Source organism: Leptodactylus fuscus, chromosome 4, assembly GCF_031893055.1.
Source record: "Leptodactylus fuscus isolate aLepFus1 chromosome 4, aLepFus1.hap2, whole genome shotgun sequence".
Classification (NCBI taxonomy): Eukaryota; Metazoa; Chordata; class Amphibia; order Anura; family Leptodactylidae; genus Leptodactylus; species Leptodactylus fuscus.
The window spans coordinates 172,216,280-172,237,030 of record NC_134268.1 but is presented as its reverse complement, the minus strand read 5'-3'; positions in this window follow the sequence as shown (position 1 = coordinate 172,237,030).

Here is a 20,751-nt window from a genome sequence, read left to right as displayed (position 1 = left end):
TGTGTTTTTTTCCCGCAGCGCTTTTCACTTTCTGCTTCCATTACACCTCTAGGGAAACCATCAGTGTTTTCGTAGGTATAATTGATATTCTGGCGATTTCCAAAACCCCAACGGTTTTGGAAATCGCAGCATATTCACTGCACATAATTTTCCACAATGTGTGGATGGGATTTGCTAGAATCCCATTTACATTGCAGGAACTGTCGGGTTTTCCCGTGGTGTTTTCGCCACATGAGGCCCCATCCACACTTTGCGGTAAAATAAGATACATTCTGTAATTTCCAAAGCAGTCTTGGTTTTAGAGTTAGACATTGCAGCATACCTACGGAAATTCTGGCGGTTTCAATATAGTTGAAGCACAAAATACACAGAGGAAAGCTCTGCAAACTTTCTGTGCAAAGGGCTGCAGGAAGAAACGTGATGCGTCATGGTCGCGTTTTTTCCCACAGCGCTTTTTTGCTGCAGGACACCACGTGGGGCCTTAGGATTAAGGAGTTTTCCAGTTCATTTATATTGATGATCTATCCTCAGAATAAATCATCAATAAGAGATAAGTGACCCCTTGATCAGCTGTATGAAGGGGCCATGGTGCCTGTGTATATCACACGCTGTCTGTTTATAGTGACCATGTGATGTAAATACAGCCTTGTCACATAGACGCTTATAGGACGAGGCTGTAGTTACATGACATGGCCACTATGAGATGTACGACACTGTGTAAGCAGAGAAGGGGTCATGGCGCTTGCACAGATGCCACGATTCACTCAAACAGCTGATTCATCCCTCATTATTACACCTCAGCCACAGAAAACAAAGAGCAAAAACAAAACAAACAACACATTCACCTGTCCCCAGCACCCTGTTGTCCTCCGCCTCTGTCTGTTCGGTCTCATGGCAACACCTCATTTCTGGAAATCCTGTACCCAATTCGTCTTAGTGGTCACATGAGGTGCAGGACTCCCAGCAAGAAGGTGCCAGCACGAGACTGAATGGACACTGGCGGAGGACAAGGGGTTGCTGAGGACAGGTAAATATGCTTTTTTATTTTAAACCTCCCGCCCAGCACATGAGTTGCTCCAATTCCTGGACAATATCTTTAAAGAATTTATCCATGTTTCTAATACTGATGGCCTGTCCTTAGGATAGACCATCAATATTACATCTGTGATGATACAACAGCCAGGACCTCTGCAGATGAGTTTTTTCATTACAGTGCGGCTACAGGTAATGGTGACAATTCTAGGAGCCACGCTGCTCTCTTGCCATACAGGATGTAGCAGTGGGTTTAGGTAGTGCAGTGGTGTACATCGTATGGCAGGCGAGCAGCAGGCTCCTGATATTACCTTTAGCCATCATGTCTCTGTACAACTCATCTACAGGGGTCCTAGCGGTGGGCCCCTAAAAATAATTCCACTGGTGGGCCCTAGACACCCCAGTCCGACCCTGAATGTATAGCATTCTGCCAATCAACGCTGGTTCTGCATTGAATCTTAACTTCGAACAGCTAGTAATACTCGATCGAGTACGAGTATTTCGAATACCGTAGTATTCGATCGAACACCTACTCGATCGAATACTACTCGCTCATCTCTAATTAACACCCACCATCAAACCCTGAAACACCATTACATGGGAAACACACACAGAAGAGAGTGGTCTAGAGGACCTCCTAAGTGCGTCTCCCTCATCACAGTGCCTCAGGGTCTGCATGAGGATTTGATTTCAACGGCACAGTGACCAAAGCAGGGTTAAGCCACCACCATCTTGGGCCTTCTTCATTTGTTCTATTTCAACACTGGACATTGCAGTTACAAGAAACACTCAGTGCAGCAATGTGCCATCATTATCAAAGCAAGGTATGAAAATGTACAGTATACATAGTGATTAAACATCACCAATGCAACGTTTGACTAGAATATATATACAGCATACAAGCAACATATATGTATTGTATCCCTGGCTCTCCATGGGTAACGACCCAGTCTACATTTCTAAGACAATACATGTAAAAGATGGTAGCTTCCACCACCTTACAAGTACATCAGACCTCTTCTGACTTTCTATAGGCTTTAGTGTTCAGTGAACAGGAAACAGAGAATCGATTGGAAAATTGGCTGTTTCATATTACAGGAAACCCCATGGCGTGGTTAAAACAATCATTAATGAGAAGAAAGCTCCGAGCAGTCTGTTTGTTTTAACAAATTATATTAGGAACAGCTATTAACACTTCATGCACAAAATAATACATTTTTATTAGTGATTTAGGTACATGAATTTCTTATAAACACGGTTAACCCTGTCTTTATTTTTTCAAAACAAATCCACCATCTATGTCTAGGTACTCTTACATATACATGGTTTCATTAAAGATATATTGCCATCTGGGTCATTTATGGCATATACACAGGACCAACATCTATTTCAAGTATGGAGGTTTACTAAAAGCAGTGAGTAGACAGTTTGCTGCACATGTTGTACACGTGTGGCTGCCTGGTCCTTTGTATGGAACTTCCAAGTGTAGCCAAACCAGCTTGGCTATTTTCAGAAGTTTTATAGAGGTGAACAGAGAGATGCACACATGTCCGCCATAATATCTACTGAGAAGATGGTCTTCAATCCCATTCTTGAGACAGATGCACATCCTAGAGGTGGGACCTGCATCTATGGGACATTCATAACGTTTCCTGTGGCTATGCCATAAATTTACCACATGGCAAGACCCCTTCAAAGTGATTTTCAATGCTGTGAATATTCATTGATGGTGTGTGTGAATGTCACAGCCCCTTCAATGTTTACCAAGGCATGGTGTGCCATCTGTGCATTCTCCTAGGCCTTTCCTGGTACTATTTTTTAACTTTAGTTTATTTTAATAGAGAAACGTGTGGGAAAACATAAAAAATAAACAGAGCTGAATTTAAGCAGTATATATATTTTGAAGTGATTAGTATTGATGAATCTTGTTAATTGACCCATATTTTTTAAAAATTGGATAACCCCTTTAAAGTATGCTTCATTTAATCCCTTCCCAACATCAGCAAAATAGTACGGCGGATGCCGGGTCTTTGAAGATGGCGACCGCCATAGCTACCGGGTCTCTGGAGCTAATCAGAGTCCAAACCATTTTTTTTTGGCTGGATACAAAGTCGGACATGCAGGACTTTGTGTCCGAATAAAATAAACGGTTTCCCCGCAGAGAGACTGCATATGGACACCGGCGGTTCAAATGAATGGGTTTTAAAAATGACCGCCGTGAAGATGCCCCCTATGCAGTTTCTCTGGGAAATAGAACGGAGACCTGGCGCAAGCGTGAATGCCCCCATCAGCCTATAATTCTACCAAAGGAAGTACCTTTGCTTTCTGCGTAGTACACTGTAATATCTATTGATTTCACAGTACCAGGGATTAACAATAGAGATCAAAGGTATGACCTTCACTGCAACTTTGAGCAATTCGAAATACATAAGCCCACACAATATTCCAATTATGTATAGAGGTTCTTATAAAGAGTATTCTGAGGACATGGTAAATTTCTTTATTATTATAATTTCATCTATACACATGCTGTAAATCTCACACACTCCTTTCTGCTATTTTTCTTATGTCTCTACTAAAGACCATAAATTATTTTCCATCATAACCAATTGTTATGAAATGAATCATAGCAGCAACAGCCTATTAGTCATGCAAATCGCCCCTGTTAAGCCTCGGAGACAGCACAGGAACTGCTTTAGTTCCTTCCCTCAACTAAATCGCTTTCTTTCCATTTTCGACGAGGCTGAAATCAAGCAGATGCCCTCCAGGTGTACCATAGAGCACTGCTGAAAAATTTATCTGACAAAAAAGGCCTCATCTCATTAACCATATTGAACTTTAATTTGCATTTCACCATAAAATTTCTATTAATCCACTGCCACCCGAATGAGATCAAAATATAAATGAAATTAACTCTCTTTTACTTAAAAGCTCAGGGATCTCTTGTAATTTTCAGCAGCGTTTGGGGAAGTACCAGGATCATTGAACAGAAAGGCACTGACTGCCTGCTCGGGATAGAATTTGTCCAGACAAAGGAGCTTTGGAAGGTCACTTTTGCAGCGCTTACTGAAGATTTTCTTTGCTGTAAATGCTATTTTTGACGTTGAATGCACTTGTTATCAAATGCATACTTGTTGTGAAAGGGCAGTGAACAAGTGATATTCCCCGAGAGCCTGCCCTTCTTTTGACCGTTCAATAGTGATACTAAATGAAAATTTAATGCTGTTTGAAAGGAAAACAGGTTCAGTCAATTCCATATAAAACAAGAGAGGAATCACTGAGTTTCGAGTGCACAGTATCCACAAAGCTTCTAAATCCCAGTACAAAATCTCTAAGAGGTTCCCCTCCTTGGTGTGTGCTATTTATGTTGCTGGTGTGTCCGATGTACCTTGGGGCCTCGCAGGCACCCATAGTATGATTGACCCTGGTTGTATTCTTGAGAATATTCTCCATTCACCGTCATCACTTGTTCCGAATGTGTTTGACATGTTCAAAATTCCATATTCCTGCACTTTATTAATTTCTAATTAGTTCCTGAAATTTCACATAATGTCGTGTTACTATGTCCTTCCATGTGTTGTACATCTGCCGTTGTGATTCTGGTCATGAGTATTGCTATACGTAATGGAAATCCCCTGCTTACTAGAGATGAGCGAGTAGTATTCGATCGAGTAGGTATTCGATCGAATACTACAGTATTCGAAATACTCATACTCGATCGACTACCACTCACTATTCAAATGGAAAAGTGTGATGCAGAACCAGCATTGATTGGCTGAATGCTATACAGTCGGCCAATCAATGCTGGTTCTTCTCTTACCTTTAGAAGTCTTCTCCATGCAGCTTACCCGCAGCGTCTTCCGGCTCTGAATTCACTCTGCCAGGCATCGGGCCTGGGCAGAGCCGACTGCGCATGCCCACTTGTAGTGTGGGCATGTGCAGTCGGCTCTGCCCAGACCCGATGCCTGGCAGAGTGAATTCAGAGCCGGAAGATGCCGCGGGGACGCTGCATGGAGAAGACTTCTCGGAGGATCCAGCCCGACCCTCACTCGTGGACTTGGTAAGTATAATTTGATCGAACGTTGCCTACCCCTGAAACGAGCATTTTCCCCCCATAGAGTATAATAGGGTTCGATATTCGATTCGAGTAGTCGAATATTGAGGGGCTACTCGAAACGAATATCGAATCTCGAACATTTTACTGTTCGCTCATCTCTACTGCTTACTGGTTGCAGAGAATCCTAGATTGCATCCACCCCTTATAAATAAACATTTTTTACTACTTTATGTCCATTATAACTGTACTGAATCACGTGAAGCAAAAGCTATCTATCTATCTATCTATCTATCATCTATCCATCTATCTATCTATCTATCTATCTATCTATCTATCTATCTATCATCTATCTCAGGGCCGGCTCCAGGTTTTTATGGGCCCTTGGGCGACAGAGCCTCAGTGGGCCCCCTTGTAAAGGAGGTGGGGGAGTCAAGACACTGTGTGTTGCAGATGAAGCGAGTGACATCACACAGGAGTGTGGCGTCACCAACACCATACCTCCCAATTTTTAAAGAGTAGAAAGAGAGGCAAAATGTGCGGCGCGCCGCGGCAAATTTGGCTCCACCCACTTATGTTGACTCTGCCCATTCTCATTAATTTATCATGTGCTCCCACACAGTATAATCCTCCTACAGTCACCCGTAAATTATATGCCCCCCTCCATCTCTCCCCCAGTTTCATATACACCCTTCATCTGCCCCCAGTTTCATGTCCCCCCTCCATCTCTGTCCCCAGTTTCATCACGTTCTCCCCCTTCATCTGCCCCAGTTTCATGTCCTCCGTCTCTGCCCCAGTGTCATGCTGTTTCACCCCCCCATCTGCCCCAGTGTCATGCCGTCCCCCCCATCTCTGTCCCTAGTTTCATGCCATTCTCTCCCCACCCCCTTCATCTTCCCCAGTGTCATGCCATTCCCCCCCTCCCCCAGTTTCATGGGCCCCTTCATTATGTTCCACCTTAATAATTAATACAAAAAAACACTTACACTCACACTTACACTCACCTTCCATCGCTCCCCCGCCGCTCCTCTCTCCGCTCTCACTCCATTCACATAAGCGATTAAAGCAGGAGCTGTGTGTGAGATCAGTTCCTGCTTTAAAGCTGCGGCCCTACTTGCGTCTGTAGGCGCGATGTGATGACGTCATCGCGCCTACACATGCACGCCGGGTCACAACTTTAAAGCAGGAGCTGCGCTCACACACAGCTCCTGCTTTAATCGCTTATGTATTTAATTCAGCTCATCGGCGTCCGTCCGACGCCGATGAGCTGATATTGGGACAGGCAAGTGCTGGGGTGGGCAAGTGCCGAGGGGCCCCCAGAGGCTCTGTGGGCCCCAGCACTTGCCCGACTATGCCGTGCGCTGACGCCGGCCCTGATCTATCTATCTATCTATCTATCTATCTATCTATCTATCTATCTATCTATCTTTCTATCTATCATCTATCCATCTGTATATCCATCTATCTATCATGGGTTAAAGTAACTTTAGACAAGTGAAGACATAATAGACAATTACACATAATGATCTTAGAGAACACATTTAGGGTTAAATATTTACCAGTAACAGTAATAATGAAAGTGTTAAAAGAGAATCTTACTCTGGCATATTAAGCAGAGTCACACTGTGCACCATCAAGGACGCTGCAGAAATTATCTTTAATATTTCTGAAATATGTAATGTGATGCATTGTAGATATCCTTTGAGAATGTCATATGCATAGTATAATGATAAGCTCATGCTGTAACACCTTATGTGTGCACACATATATACATATTAGGCAGATTCACTAATCCTACATTTAGACAGTTTAGAACTAGACTGATTTGACTAGTTTATCACTATGGCTCAGGCTAAACAATGAATTTGCCACTTACTTCTCATTGGATTACTTTAGACTAATTCTTTAGTGCCAAAATTTTGTTTTAGTTGGGGCATGTTAAGCAATACCCTTTGTCACATCACCTTGTCAGGAGAAGCATAAAAACTATGAATTTCCCTGTTTCGAGGGACAGGATAGAAAATAGAAGTGTGAATAAATCCCTGGAAATAAGTTGCCAACCTCTTGACGTACCCCAAAAAATCATAAAAGAAGCTGTTAACCCTTTCACAACCCTACACCATGAAGGAAGCAAGCATAACCCCCTCAGCTATCTCTTAGGAGTCGGGCTGGAACCTCTGCGGCGGGATGTGCAGGTTGTCAGCCCTCTCCTGTCATGGACCGCAGCCTATCTCCTTCCAGTTGTTAGGAAAGTCCATAGACTTTCTGCTTCAATTATACCTTTTCCACCACAAACCAGCCTTGACAGTAAAGAAATCCTCATCTCTCCCTCTCTCCTACCCCACCATATAACTTTCTCTGCACATCTCCTCACAAACCTGCAGGCTTTCCGCCCAAGACACATACAACCCCCCCGCAGCCTCTCCTACCTACACCTGCTGTCACTCTCCCTACTCCTCCTTACTTCTGGTGACATATCTCCTAACCCTGGACCTCAAACCAATCACACTCACCCCTCCCCCTGCCCTCCCTGGTGCACTATGGAATGCCCGCTCCGTATGTAATAAACTTGCCTACATCCATGACCTTTTTATTCTTAATAAACTTACATTTCTCTGTCTCACAGAAACATGGCTGACACCCTCAGACACAGCCTCCCCCGCTGCCCTCTCCTATGGAGGTCTGCACTTCTCACATACTCCCCGCCCCAACAACAAACCTGGTGGAGGTGTAGGCGTCCTCCTGTCAGACAAGTGCTCATTTCGCCCCTATCCAGGCGCTACCTGCCCTCACCCCCCCATCCTTTGAAGTGCACGCTGTTCGTATCTACTCACCCTCCAACCTCTAACTGGCCATCATATATCGACCGCCGGGACCTACCGGGACCTACCACTGCCTTTATCGACCACTTCACCACCTGGCTTACACACTTCTTATCCACAGACACCCCCACCATCATCATGGGTGACTTCAACATCCCCATTAACACAGACCACCCTTCCACCTCCTGTCTCCTGTCCTTCACCACCTCCTTTGGTCTCTCCCAATGGTCCTCCTCTACCACCCACATAAAGGGGGCACACTAGACCTAATATTCACCCGCCTCTGCTCCATATGCAACGTCTCTAACTCTCCATCCATGCTCTCTGACCACAACCTACTGACATTCTCTGCCCTCTCCGCTCCAATAGACACCCCAACCTCTAAACCAACACGCCCCCGCAGGAACCTCAACCGCCTTGACACCTGCACCCTCTCAGACTCTCTCCTACCACTCGCTGACATATCCTCACTCCAGGACACAGATGCCGCTGCTGCCTTCTATAATACCACCATTACCTCAGCCCAGTGGCCCCCTGCACATACACCAGAGCCCGAACGAGCAATAGACAACCCTGGCACACTGACCTGACTAAAAAACTGAGACGTGCCTCGCGGTTTGCAGAACGCCTCTGGAAGAAAAGCCACTCCAAGGAGGATTTCCTCAGGTACAAAGAAGCAGTTCTCTCATTTAAGAACGCACTCACCTCTGCAAAGCAGGTCTACTTCACCACACTCATATCTGCACTCTCTCGCAACCCCAAACAGCTATTCTCCACTTTCAACTCCCTTCTCCGTCCTCCCGCCCCCCCTCCGACATCACTTATCTCAGCTGACGACTTTGCCGCTTACTTTAAAACTAAAATTGACACCATCAGAGACAGTCTCACCCTACACCCCCGACAACCCCTCTACCCAACTACTTACTGTTCCTCATCCCTGACCTGTTTCTCCTCCATAACTGACAAAAAACTCTCCTCCCTAATCTCCAAATCCCACCTCACCTCCTGCGTGCTCGACCCGATCCAGTCACACCTCATCCCCAAACTCGCTGAAGTCATTACTCCAGCCCTAACCCATCTCTTCAATCTATCCCAATGGATCCTTCCCCTCAGCCACACCACTGTCACTCCTATACTTAAGAAACCGTCCCTCGACCCGTTCTCTCCTGCCAACTATCGTCCCATCTCTCTGCTACCGTACGCCTCAAAACTTCTTGAGCAGCATGTCCACTCCGAACTCTCCTCCTATTTCTCATCCAACCTGCTCTTTGACAGACTACAGTCAGGCTTCAGACCCTGGCACTCCACTGAAACTGCCCTAACAAAAGTCACTAACGACCTGCTAACCGCCAAAGCCAAGCGCCATTACTCTATCCTCCTCCTCCTCGACCTCTCCTCTGCCTTTGACACAGTTGACCACTCCCTCCTGTTAGAAATTCTCTCATCCCTTGGTGTCTCAGACCTGGCCCATTCCTGGATCTCCTCATACTTCACCGACCGCACATTCAGCGTCTCCCACTCGCACACCACCTCCTCACCTCGCCCTCTCTCTGTAGGTGTCCCCCAGGGCTCCGTCCTAGGACCCCTCCTGTTCTCCATCTACACCCTTGGCCTGGGCCAACTCATAGAATCTCACGGCTTTCAATACCACTGCTATGCCGATGACACCCAAATCTACATCTCTGGACCAGACATTACCTCCCTGCTGGCCAGAATTCCAGATTGTTTAGCGGCCGTAGCCTCCTTCCTCTCCTCCCGCTTTCTCAAACTCAACATGGAGAAAACAGAGTTTATCATCTTCAGCCCATCCTGTATGGCCCCTCCACCTGACCCATCTATCAAAGTTAATGGAACCACAATTACCCCTGTCTCACAGGCCCGATGCCTTGGGGTAACCTTGGACTCTGACCTATCCTTCAAGCCACATATTCAAGCCCTCAACACCTCCTGCCGCCTCCAGCTCAAGAACATCCACCGAAATCGCCCCTTCCTCACCCAGGAAACTACCAAGATGCTCGTCCAGGCCCTCATAATCTCCCACCTAGACTACTGCAACACCCTTCTCCATGGACTCCCAGCAAACACCCTCGCCCCCCTCCAGTCCACCTTAAACTGCGCTGCTCGCTTAATCCACCTCACCCCCCGATCTTCATCGGCTGCTCCCCTCTGCCAGTCCCTCCACTGGCTACCTATAGCCCAGTGAATTGAGTTCAAGCTACTAACACTAACATGCAAAGCCATCCACAACCTGTCCCCTCCATATATCTCTGAACTAATCTCCCGCTACCTGCCCACACGTAACCTCAGATCCTCCAATGACCTCCTACTCCGCTCTGCTCTTATCCACTCCTCACACAACCATCTCCAAGATTTCTCTCATGCATCCCCCATACTCTGGAACTCCTTACCATGACACATAAGACTGACCCCCACAATCACAGGCTTCAAGAAGGCCCTGAAGACTCCCCTATTCAGGAAGGCCTACAACCTCCAATAACACTATCACCTCACTGCCATCTGTACAGTCTCCCCCTCCCCTTCTGTCTCTACCCCCCTCCCCTCATAGATTGTAAGCCCTCGCGGGCAGGGCCCTCTATCCCACTGTGCCAGTCAGTCACTGTTAGTATTATATCTACCTGTATATTCTGTGTATTTTTTTTTTTTTTTTTTTTTTTTAAATGTAGATTGTGAGCCCACGTAGGGTTCACAATGTACATTTTTCCCTATCAGTATGTCTTTGGAGTATGGGATGGAAATCCACGCAAACACGGGGAGAACATACAAACTCCTTGCAGATGTTTTTTTGCCCTTGGCAGGATTCGAACCAAGGACTCCAGCGCTGCAAGGCTGCAGTGCTAACCACTGAGCCACCGTGTGGCCCCTTATTCTGTGTATTGTATGTAACCCCCAAATGTAAAGCACCACGGAATTAATGGTGCTATATAAATAAATAATAATAATAATAATAATAATAATAATAATAATAATAATACCTATGGAAACACCAGTGGTTCCCCTAATTATAATTAACATGCTCTGATTTCCAAAAACACAATGGTTTTGAAAATCGCAGCATTTCTGCTATGTGTATTTTCCTGAAATGTGTGGATGGGATTCACTAGAATCTCATCCACTTATCAGGGAAACGCCATGGCCACAGCTAAACTGCGGCAATTACGTCACGCGCGGCCCCAGTCTAAAGCTATAGAACAATAATAAGAGGATGGCAACCTTTTACATTCCAACTTCTGAATACCAAATTGTAGGACTTCTATGGTAAGTTCATTTGGAACTGATTGTATGGTTTCTCAAAATCAGGTCTAAATCTGCCGCCATTGTATTCCAAGGGAGGCCGAGAGCAATGAAGGATGCTGAAAAAATAAGCAGCAAGCACACAGAAATGGTCAGCACTGCCAAACAACTCCAGTGACAGTGACAGGACAGCAGTGACTCCTATGCACACGGCCACGCTCAGTCCGGATACTATGGTCCACACACAAACCATTTTCCACGCACAGGGCTCGGTCGTGTGATAGGTCCTAAGTGTAGATACAGCCGTTATTCCTGACTCAGTCACTCACCCTTATATCAATAATATCACCCAAATATGTAATTTGCTCATTGTAAAAATACTCTTACAGTGGACCTATTATTTTATCTTCTTCACTACTTACCCCTGTCTACATGGTTATGGTTTGCTCCAATTTGACCCAAATCACTCCTGTCCAGTAATTTTTCTCAGCTGTATACTTTCCCTGGAATGTACTACTACCATATACATTTTAAGTGGACCCTAAAAATGCCTCTTTCTAGGGAGTCTTATTATGTTCCCTAATTTGACTCTTATTACCTTTGATGTCCCATTCCATTGTTCTTCACAACTGGATCTATCAATGATATCTCTTATATTCCTTACACGCTAATACACGTCAAATTTGACTAGGAGACTGACTTGTACAATATTTGGACCTTGGGTCCTTCACCAATTTTGTACAAAAGATAACTGAAACATGGGACAAATGAAACACTTTAAAGGGAGTCTACCAACTCCCCCAAGGATTGTAAATGGTCAACAACGTGTTACAGAGCACATCACAGTGATAAGTAATATAACTTTATTGTGTATGTCATTTTTGCATATTTGAAGAAAAACAGGTTTTATGCAAATGAGGCTAATGGTAAACTAGGGTGGAGGGGCTTCAGCTCCCTGGATCACTGCTCTTGCTGCTCAGACTCCTGCCATCTTCTGTTTACGGCACCCCTTGTAGTGCAAGTTGATTCTCCTTCTGCGATGACATCACCCATCCTAGCTAAGCAGCCAGAGGAGTGCCCTCAGAGCTGAAGACCCGCCCCTAGTGCACCAACTAATTTAAAGTTTGCTGCTTCATGGTTTGTAAGAAGTCAAATATCAAGTGAAAGTTTTCATCTGTAGATCATAATAATGCCAAGTTTTAGCATCCATAAAACAAATTGGCTATTAGAAGTGCAGAATGCTTTTTTTTTTTTTGACTAAGCCACTATTTATTCAGGTTCTTAAGTATCTTGAGTGTATGTGTAATAACTACATAAAAGGCTTTTTCAAGGACAAAATTATGTGGGATTAGTAGAAAAAAGTTAGAAGCTTGTTGGAAAAATTTTGTATTTCAAAACTAAAGGATTTGTGAATTTCTAAATTGAAATTAATTGAAGCATTTTTTCAATTCATGGACAGGGAAAATGTGAACCATGTGATAAACTGGGCGACTCAAAGAGAACATTATGTATCCAATATATATGCAAAGAGTTCTTTGCACAAGGATGTCTTTATACATGACTTTTATGTAATTTCTTAATGTTTGGCACCATATCAGAATCACTATAGTCCCAGTAGTCATACCAAGCTATCAGACTTTAAGGATGTGTCATAAAAGTTATTTTGCAACTTAATTTTTATTACAATATACAGAAACATTAGAGTTAAAGGGGTTTTCCAAGTAGAATTTTTTTTATTTTTATTTTATAAAAGTGTGTTAGTGCTAGTGATGGGTTAATAAGTGCACCCCTATACCTTTATCAGTGTTTGGAGTCATTTCTGGGTGTCTCTGGTTGCTGCTGCATCCTCTGTGTTTGTTTACATGGTGTTACCTTCCTGCTGTGCAGCTTCCTGTGCAGCTGCTGCACTAACTCCCTCTCACTCAGCCCCCTCCTCATCACTCACTCCATTACAAAACCCTCCATCTCACTAAGCCTAGACCCTCCTACCTTTTCTGTCTCACTAAGCATAGCCCCTCCCATCCTGCCTATCTCACTAAGACTAACCCCTCCTACCCTGCCTGTCTCACTTAGCCTAGCCTCTTCCACCCCCACTATCTCACTAAGCCTCACCCCTCCCACTCTCACTGACTAACGATTTCATCCATTACTAACCCCTCCCACCCTCCCCGTCTCCCTGGCTAACTTATTCCGTCCACTGCTAGAAGACAGGAAGACATGGAGTAGTCATCCCCAGACACAGGAAGGCTTGGTAAGTATTGATGGGGAGAGAGGAAGACTGATGGTGATGTACCGTTTTGGAAGCGGTGAAATGGAACATCACCAGATTATCAGAAAGTGTCCCTGGAGTGGTTACATGTGGGTAATTTTTTTTTTTTAAATTGAAGTAAATAAGAAGTTAGGTCAGGGGAGGGAGTTTAGGGGTTAATTATCAGTTTATCCTGGACAACCCCTTTAACCTGAAAATCTGCAATTGGTTAAAATGCTGCAGTGCAATATCTTATCACAGAGGACAACAAAAACCAATGAAAAGTCATTGAATTTTTTTTCTTCTGTGATAAGATATCGCACTTCAGAAGTTTAACCAATTGCGAATTTTTTTCGGCATTCGGTATGACTGAAAACATGGTTGGCATTCCTACGTAATAATTCTTGATATTCCAGTAACAAATATAGCGAATATTTTTTGGTTCCAAACTCACCGAGCATGTACGACATCTTCAGTAATTAATTTCTACCTCCCTGCAGCATAAACAATACAATTGTACATGTTTTATGTGCAAAAATAAAATGAGTTTTCTCTTTTGTGACTCATTTCCTTCGAGATGCATTGTGTCACTTTAAATGCTGTCAGATTTCTAACACTTTTAGTTTATTTCCATTGCTGGATTTAATTTGGAAATAATACACAGCAAATATTTGATTCTTTATGGAGAAATTAATTGCATTAATATGGGGGATTTGATGAGATCATTGAAACTGCATTCATTCCACATTTGTGCTGAGATTTTTGTTTTAGCGTAACTTTCCATAGACAGGGTATTCCAACCATAGAAATTGCTATTTATGTATCTTCCATGGACTACAGTGAAGGGAATGACCTTGCAGATGTTTGGCTTCTCCCTTTCCTCCCTTTCTTAACTGCTACTTCTCATTTTGGCTTGACCCCATTGTTTTGGTTGGTGGAGGTCCTAGCGGATATTGATCTCCTGTAGCTTTGTGTGCCTTCAATTTTTATAAAATGGAATAATAAGTTTTCTTATGTTAGATTTCATACAAAGCCAACAATATCTCCATACAGTACATATGGCACCCAACAGATCCTGCACTGCAGCACACAGAGACCATGTTTTGATGTGTAAAGGACTTGTTTATCTCTAAGCACTTCCTTATAGGCTCCATATGAATGGCTCTGCCATGTAGGTGGGTCTCAAAATACATGATTCCATGTAGTTAAAGGGGTTGTCTGGGATAAAAACATATCCTTACACTAACCTAAAAACCCTGCCCTTGCTTACTTTCTAAATAACATAATTTATCAAAAATGTATAGTTACCTTTTTCCCTGGGAAGGCCAAGTGACCACCCCAGGGACGTTTGCTGGTTATCCGGTGAAAATCTGTTTCCCCATTTTCGGAAATGGAACATCACTACCCCCCATCTACTCCATCATACTTACCTATCTTCTTTCCAGTCTCCTTCCTCTTTTCTGACTGCTATAGTCCCAGTGTTGCTCTGTGCTCTGCAGCTGATAATCCACCTCTACTGGCGCAGCTCCCACACCTGTGCAATAGAGGTGGATCGTCGGCTGCAACACTGGAACTATTGTGTGTCGGCAGTCAGAAAAAAAAGAGGGGCTGTCCCGTAGAAGGAAGACTGGAAGGAAGAGAGGTAAGTATACAATGGGGTTGGGGGTTAGACTGAGTCGCTAGGGAAGGTATAGTAGTGGGTGGGATAGCTAGAGAGACAGGGAGGAGGTTGTGGGGGGGAGACAGAGGAGGGAAGAAGAGAGGAGGGGGGGTAAGGTGAGAGGTAGCTAACGTGGGAGTTACATAGCAGGAAGCTGAACCAGTAAACAAATGCAGAAAATACCAGGAGCTCCAGAGACACCCAGAAATCACTCAAAACACTGATAAAGGTCTATGGGTGCATTTATCCACCCATTAATAGCACTAACAGAACTTTAAAAAAAAACTTGCCCAGAAAACCCCTTTAAGGTATTTTCATTCAGGATTACTATGGTACAGCAAAAGTGTCAAGCAGGCAGGAATATATGTGTTGCATCATAGTAGTGGCTCTGGTACAATGTCTTGGGATCATTTCTTTTTTAAGACACGCACTGAAATTAGTCATAACTCCACTAAATGGCGTTCTCTAGATGCCCCTACCGTAGTTCAATGGGTAACAGAAGTTAACAAACTCTGCAGATATGAAGAGCTTCTTGCCTTACACTTCTTGTCAAATATTTGAAAACTTGGAACCTGTGACTACGGTATAGAGAACAAATCCTCGCACCTTCTTAAACTACACAAGACCGGTCACATTATAACACTGGTCAATTATATGCCAAAGTGCAGTAACAGACTTTCTTCCACACAGAGCACATGCAGAGCCTTAATTCGCACACCTACTCCCACCCACTTCTTTCTTTCCCCTTTCCTATTTGCCTGTGATATGTAGTATAACATTCCCTACAGGTCACATTACAATTTAGGGAATATAAATATTAACAAAGATATCTGTCCTCCTATTTTTGACATTGGCTTTCACAATGCAGATTGATCCTGCATGACCACTGTGAGACATTATTTTGCAGCAATTCGACTTGCTTCTTTAAATCCCGCTGTTACTACTAAGGAATCTGTTTGGTTTATATCTCATCAGATATGATGTCACACAATATTCCTGTATTGTATATCTAACTGCATGTAATGTCTGTTGTTTTTGGTGTATTGTTATAAAACTTAAAAAGTTTAAAGAAAAATGTGGATTGAAAAAAAATTGTGATACCTGGATATAACACAGCCATCCCTTTTTCGCTATAGGAATGGGGTGGTCGATATATGTAGTTGGGGGACATCTACATCCCACATTCCTAGTGTATAGCTGCCCTTGCCTGATTATAATCTGTTTTGGTCTTATTGTACTAATATACGATAAGTTAATTTTTAAGCGAACCTTTGGACTTCTCCCATTCCTAGTTTCCTATCCTTGTCTCTTCCCCTTATATATGTATTTTTAATATCTACAGTATAATCTCAAAATATAATTAGCCTACTGCAAAGTTTTCCCCTGAAAGGATAAGTAATACTTAAAGCATACCTCTAGTTATAAACAACTTTTCATAAATGAACAGAACATTTAAATATAAGAAATTGTCTAATAAATCTTATTAATATTTCAGCAAATCTTATTAAAGAGATCCTTCAGCAATTGTTAAGCTGTTTTCCTGCTCAGTCTAGGTTCACACCTGTGTTCGGGTTTCCGTTCATCGGGTTCTCTTGGGGACCCAATAAACAGAAACCTAATCTGCCTAAAAAATTGGTTACCCACGGAAACCCATAGACACCTTAGACTATAATGGGATCCGCTGAGTTTCCCCTCCAAAAAGGCATTTTTTAAGTGGATTTGGGGACAGCAACCCCCTACAGAGACCAGATTTAGGTGTGAACCTAGCCTGACTGCTTGTTTACATTATATCCGTCTCTGTATTCAGCCTCACACATTCAACTCTATGGAGCAGGGAGGGGTTGAGTAGGATTTATTGATTTATTGCCTTATTACGCTAGGTTCACACCTGCGTTCGGGTCTCCGTTCTATGGTTTCCGTCTTCTACATGCAAGAAGACGGAAAGCACAAACCGGGTACGGCCGTGAGCGGCGGTGAGCGTTTTATGCTCTCCGCCACGAAACCAGTTTTTTAAATCCGGACACAGAGTACTGCATGTCCGACTCTGTGTCTGGATTAAAAAAAAACGGTTTCGCGGCGGAGAGCGTAAAACGCTCAGCGCCGCTCACGACCGGACATCTTTCTCACCCATTCAAATGAATGGGTGAGAGAGAATCCTGCAGGTTTCCATCTCCTGCTCTGTTTTATGCAGGAAACGGAAACCTGAAGTACGGAGAGGAGAACGCAGATGTGAATGAGCCCTTACCTGTGCTCATAGTGCTTATCTACAACCTAAACTAAATACTAACAAAAATATAAAGGCTAAAAACTACAAAGTTTATTCATATTCCAATTAAAATATTTACTCTGTGTGTATGGAGCTCACAATTAGTTGGCTACTATGTCAATATACCTCTACATTTAGCATCATTGTTTACTGCTAAATGCAAAGTCAGACATGCAGGACTTTGTGTCCGGTCAATATAAAACGGTTTCATCGCGGACGGGTACAAAATGCTCACGGGCGCTCACTTTTCAAACCCATTCACTTGAATGCGTTTGAAAATGGACTGCTGGGTTTCTTTCCCCTGTCCAGTTTCTCAGGGCAGAAGACGGAACCCAGCTGGATTGCTTAAAGTGCGCACGGGTGCAGATGTGAACCCACCCTTAATTCGAACTTTCTGACAAATTATCCAAGTCTTGATATTGACTACCTATCCTTAGGATTACCTATCTTTAGGTTGAGCACCTGGCATCCACACCGATCAGCCATTTCGATCATAGTGTATGGAGCCATATTCCTCTGAAGAAGATGGCTCCGTACACCGTATAGTGGCTTTGTGTTACTATAACAACTCAGTTCCGAGTCACTGGAACTGTTTTGCAATACACTATTGTTTTGCAACATATTAAATGAAAATAATGTAATAATAATAATAATGTCATTAAAAAACACAACGTGTCTCATAAATAACAATAAAAAAAACAAACAAGCGCCCATGTGGCTATGGTTACAGAAAAATAAAGAAATTATGGCTAGTGAGAGATGGGGAGGAAAAAACAAAAGTGAAAATTGCTAAATCATTGCGCTAAGTTATAGGTTGACTAGAATAAAATCTAGAATCAAATATCTCTTGTCATGTAAAATTCAGACGCATGCTTAAATTATTAAAGATTCCAGCTAAGATCTTATCTAAAGAATACACTTTTAGCTTTAATAATGGGATTGCTGCTTAGGGCCCTCGGTGACCTTTGAGAACATGAAATATGTTGCTTTCTTTTGCTGGGGGAAGTGGGTAAATCTGGCTTTCAAAATGTCTCTTGTGGGTCTACACAGTGTTGTACAGTGTTGTATATGTATTTTACTGCTCATGCAGATTGTTAATAATTCATTGGTAGATTTTAGGTTAGATTTCCACATTTTTATGCAATTTAAGTCACCCGTCTTTAAAGACAGAATATGGCATCATCTGAGCATCATTAAAAAACGTTACTGTCTGAAGTCTACATCACTTTCTGATAGCATGTATTACTGTCTGTATCTGTCTAGATTGTACAGTGACAACAGATGCCAACACATCTATCCTGAAACTCATCTTCTATCACTTCTAATTTTCTGACAGATTGCTTGTCACAGTGAGTGGCTTTAGAAGCATAAATTGCTCAATCTCTCCCTCGCATTATTATTTTATGTTAAATGCCCTTTCTAAAGAGTGTTCTGGCTCAGTGCTCTTGACATGATGTTGTGTATCTTTCTAACAGTCCAATAGTGTCCATGATCTAGATGAACTCAAAAGTGTTTTTTATACATCATAAAAAATCCAAACTTAAATACACAAACTGGAATAAGAAGCCCATTTATGTATATATTTGGCGGGGGGGATTTTATTGTTGATATGTACTTATATGTGTTAAATGTGATTTTGTATCAGTTCTTTTAGCTGCACATTGGGGGGGTTTTTCATTACAGAATGGGGATTGTGACCTCCTTGGAGAAATTTTTTTTTACACCTGTATCTGGCTTGTGCAAGCTTTAAAGGATGAGCAGATATATATGTGTCTGGCTTAGTAGAACACCCCGATCCCATACAGGGAGGTGAAGTAAGAGACCAGATACACATTAATACTCATGGTGCTTTCCCCCTTATTAATCTGTTATCTATTCACAGACAAAGTACTTGGATGATGACACAGAAGGGTCACTCTGAAACCTGAGCCAAGGGCTGAAATGATAAAACATGTAATTGACCATAGCATCGATGTTACTCATGCTGGAGTCAGTCAAGTTTGAGTGTGTTTCCCTATTTTGTTCTACCCCCCCAGGAATCATTTTCACATCAAATTTTCTCCTTTTTGTTTTCTAACTGTTTTGCTTGTTGTATGTAATTTAATTTGGTCTCTTTGTTTTTCCCTTTACAATTCCTTTCCATATGACTTCTAAGGCATGTGAACATTTCTATAGACTGGCATGTAATTATAAATCTGCCCTGTAGTGGCCACTGCTTCAATAGGTGAGTGCTGCATTTTTTTGACCATAAGACACACCTCACAGTAGAGAGCATCCCATGATTAAGAAATAGAAAATTGGAAAAAGTATTTTATACTACTGTAATTAAAACTTCATGTGTCGATTAAAGGAAGTTAAAGGGATCATTACACTTGGCTATGATATAGCAAGTCAATGGTCCTCCTATGTTATAAGTACAGAGGGAAGTAATTTTTTTTGGATAAGTGCAATGCAAATTACATAAATGCAAAATGCCTTTGAAGCTTTATACAATTTACTCTTATTAACTTTACTTTGTGGAGAAAGTTAGAAAATGCTAATAATTCTCTAGTCTTGCAGGTTGCAATTTACAATATAGTGTATCTGAGATGTAATCCCCGGAAAGGATTGAAAGCAAGTATTTCCCTTTATACACATAGGCAGTCTATGCTAGGTGTGAAATGGTGCTATGTTAGATACTGTATCTGGTGTTGTGGTAAATTAGTATATTAAATGTATAAAGATTAGAGATGAGCGAATAGTATTCAATCGAGTAGGTATTCGAACGGCTACTATGGTATTTGAAATACTTGTACTCGATCGAATACTATTCCTATTTGCAGTAAAGATTCGATTCAGAACCAGCGTTGATTGGACGAATGCTATACAGCAGTCTTCATTGTGGTCCGATCTTAGACTCACAGACGAGCCTCCGGCAGAACCAGTGTTGATTGGCCGAATGCTGTACAGTACACTGTATAGCATTCGGCCAATCAACGCTGGTCAATGCATTCCTATGAGAAAAAGTCAGCTCCTGCATAACTTCAAGCTGCCAGCTCTCCCGACTAGCAAAGACGAGCCTGCTGCAGAACCAGCATTGATTGGCCGAATGCTATACAGTGTATAGCATTCGATCGAGTAGTCGAATATTGAGGCTCTACTCGAAACGAATATTGAATCTCAAATATTTCACTACTCGCTCATCTCTAATAAAGATGTACTGCATGGGACCGTGAGTCTAAATCAGTCTTCAAACACCCTTCAGTTCTACCCGAATATTGAAGACAAATATTGAGTATTTATATGATGATCTGGAAATTCATGCAAATCATAATTAGTATTAAAAAATAAAACACTAATTATAGAATCTACCATACTTCTTAATAGATCACTTTCTAAACAATGTAATAAGCCGCGACACCTGCTCTCATAGGCAAA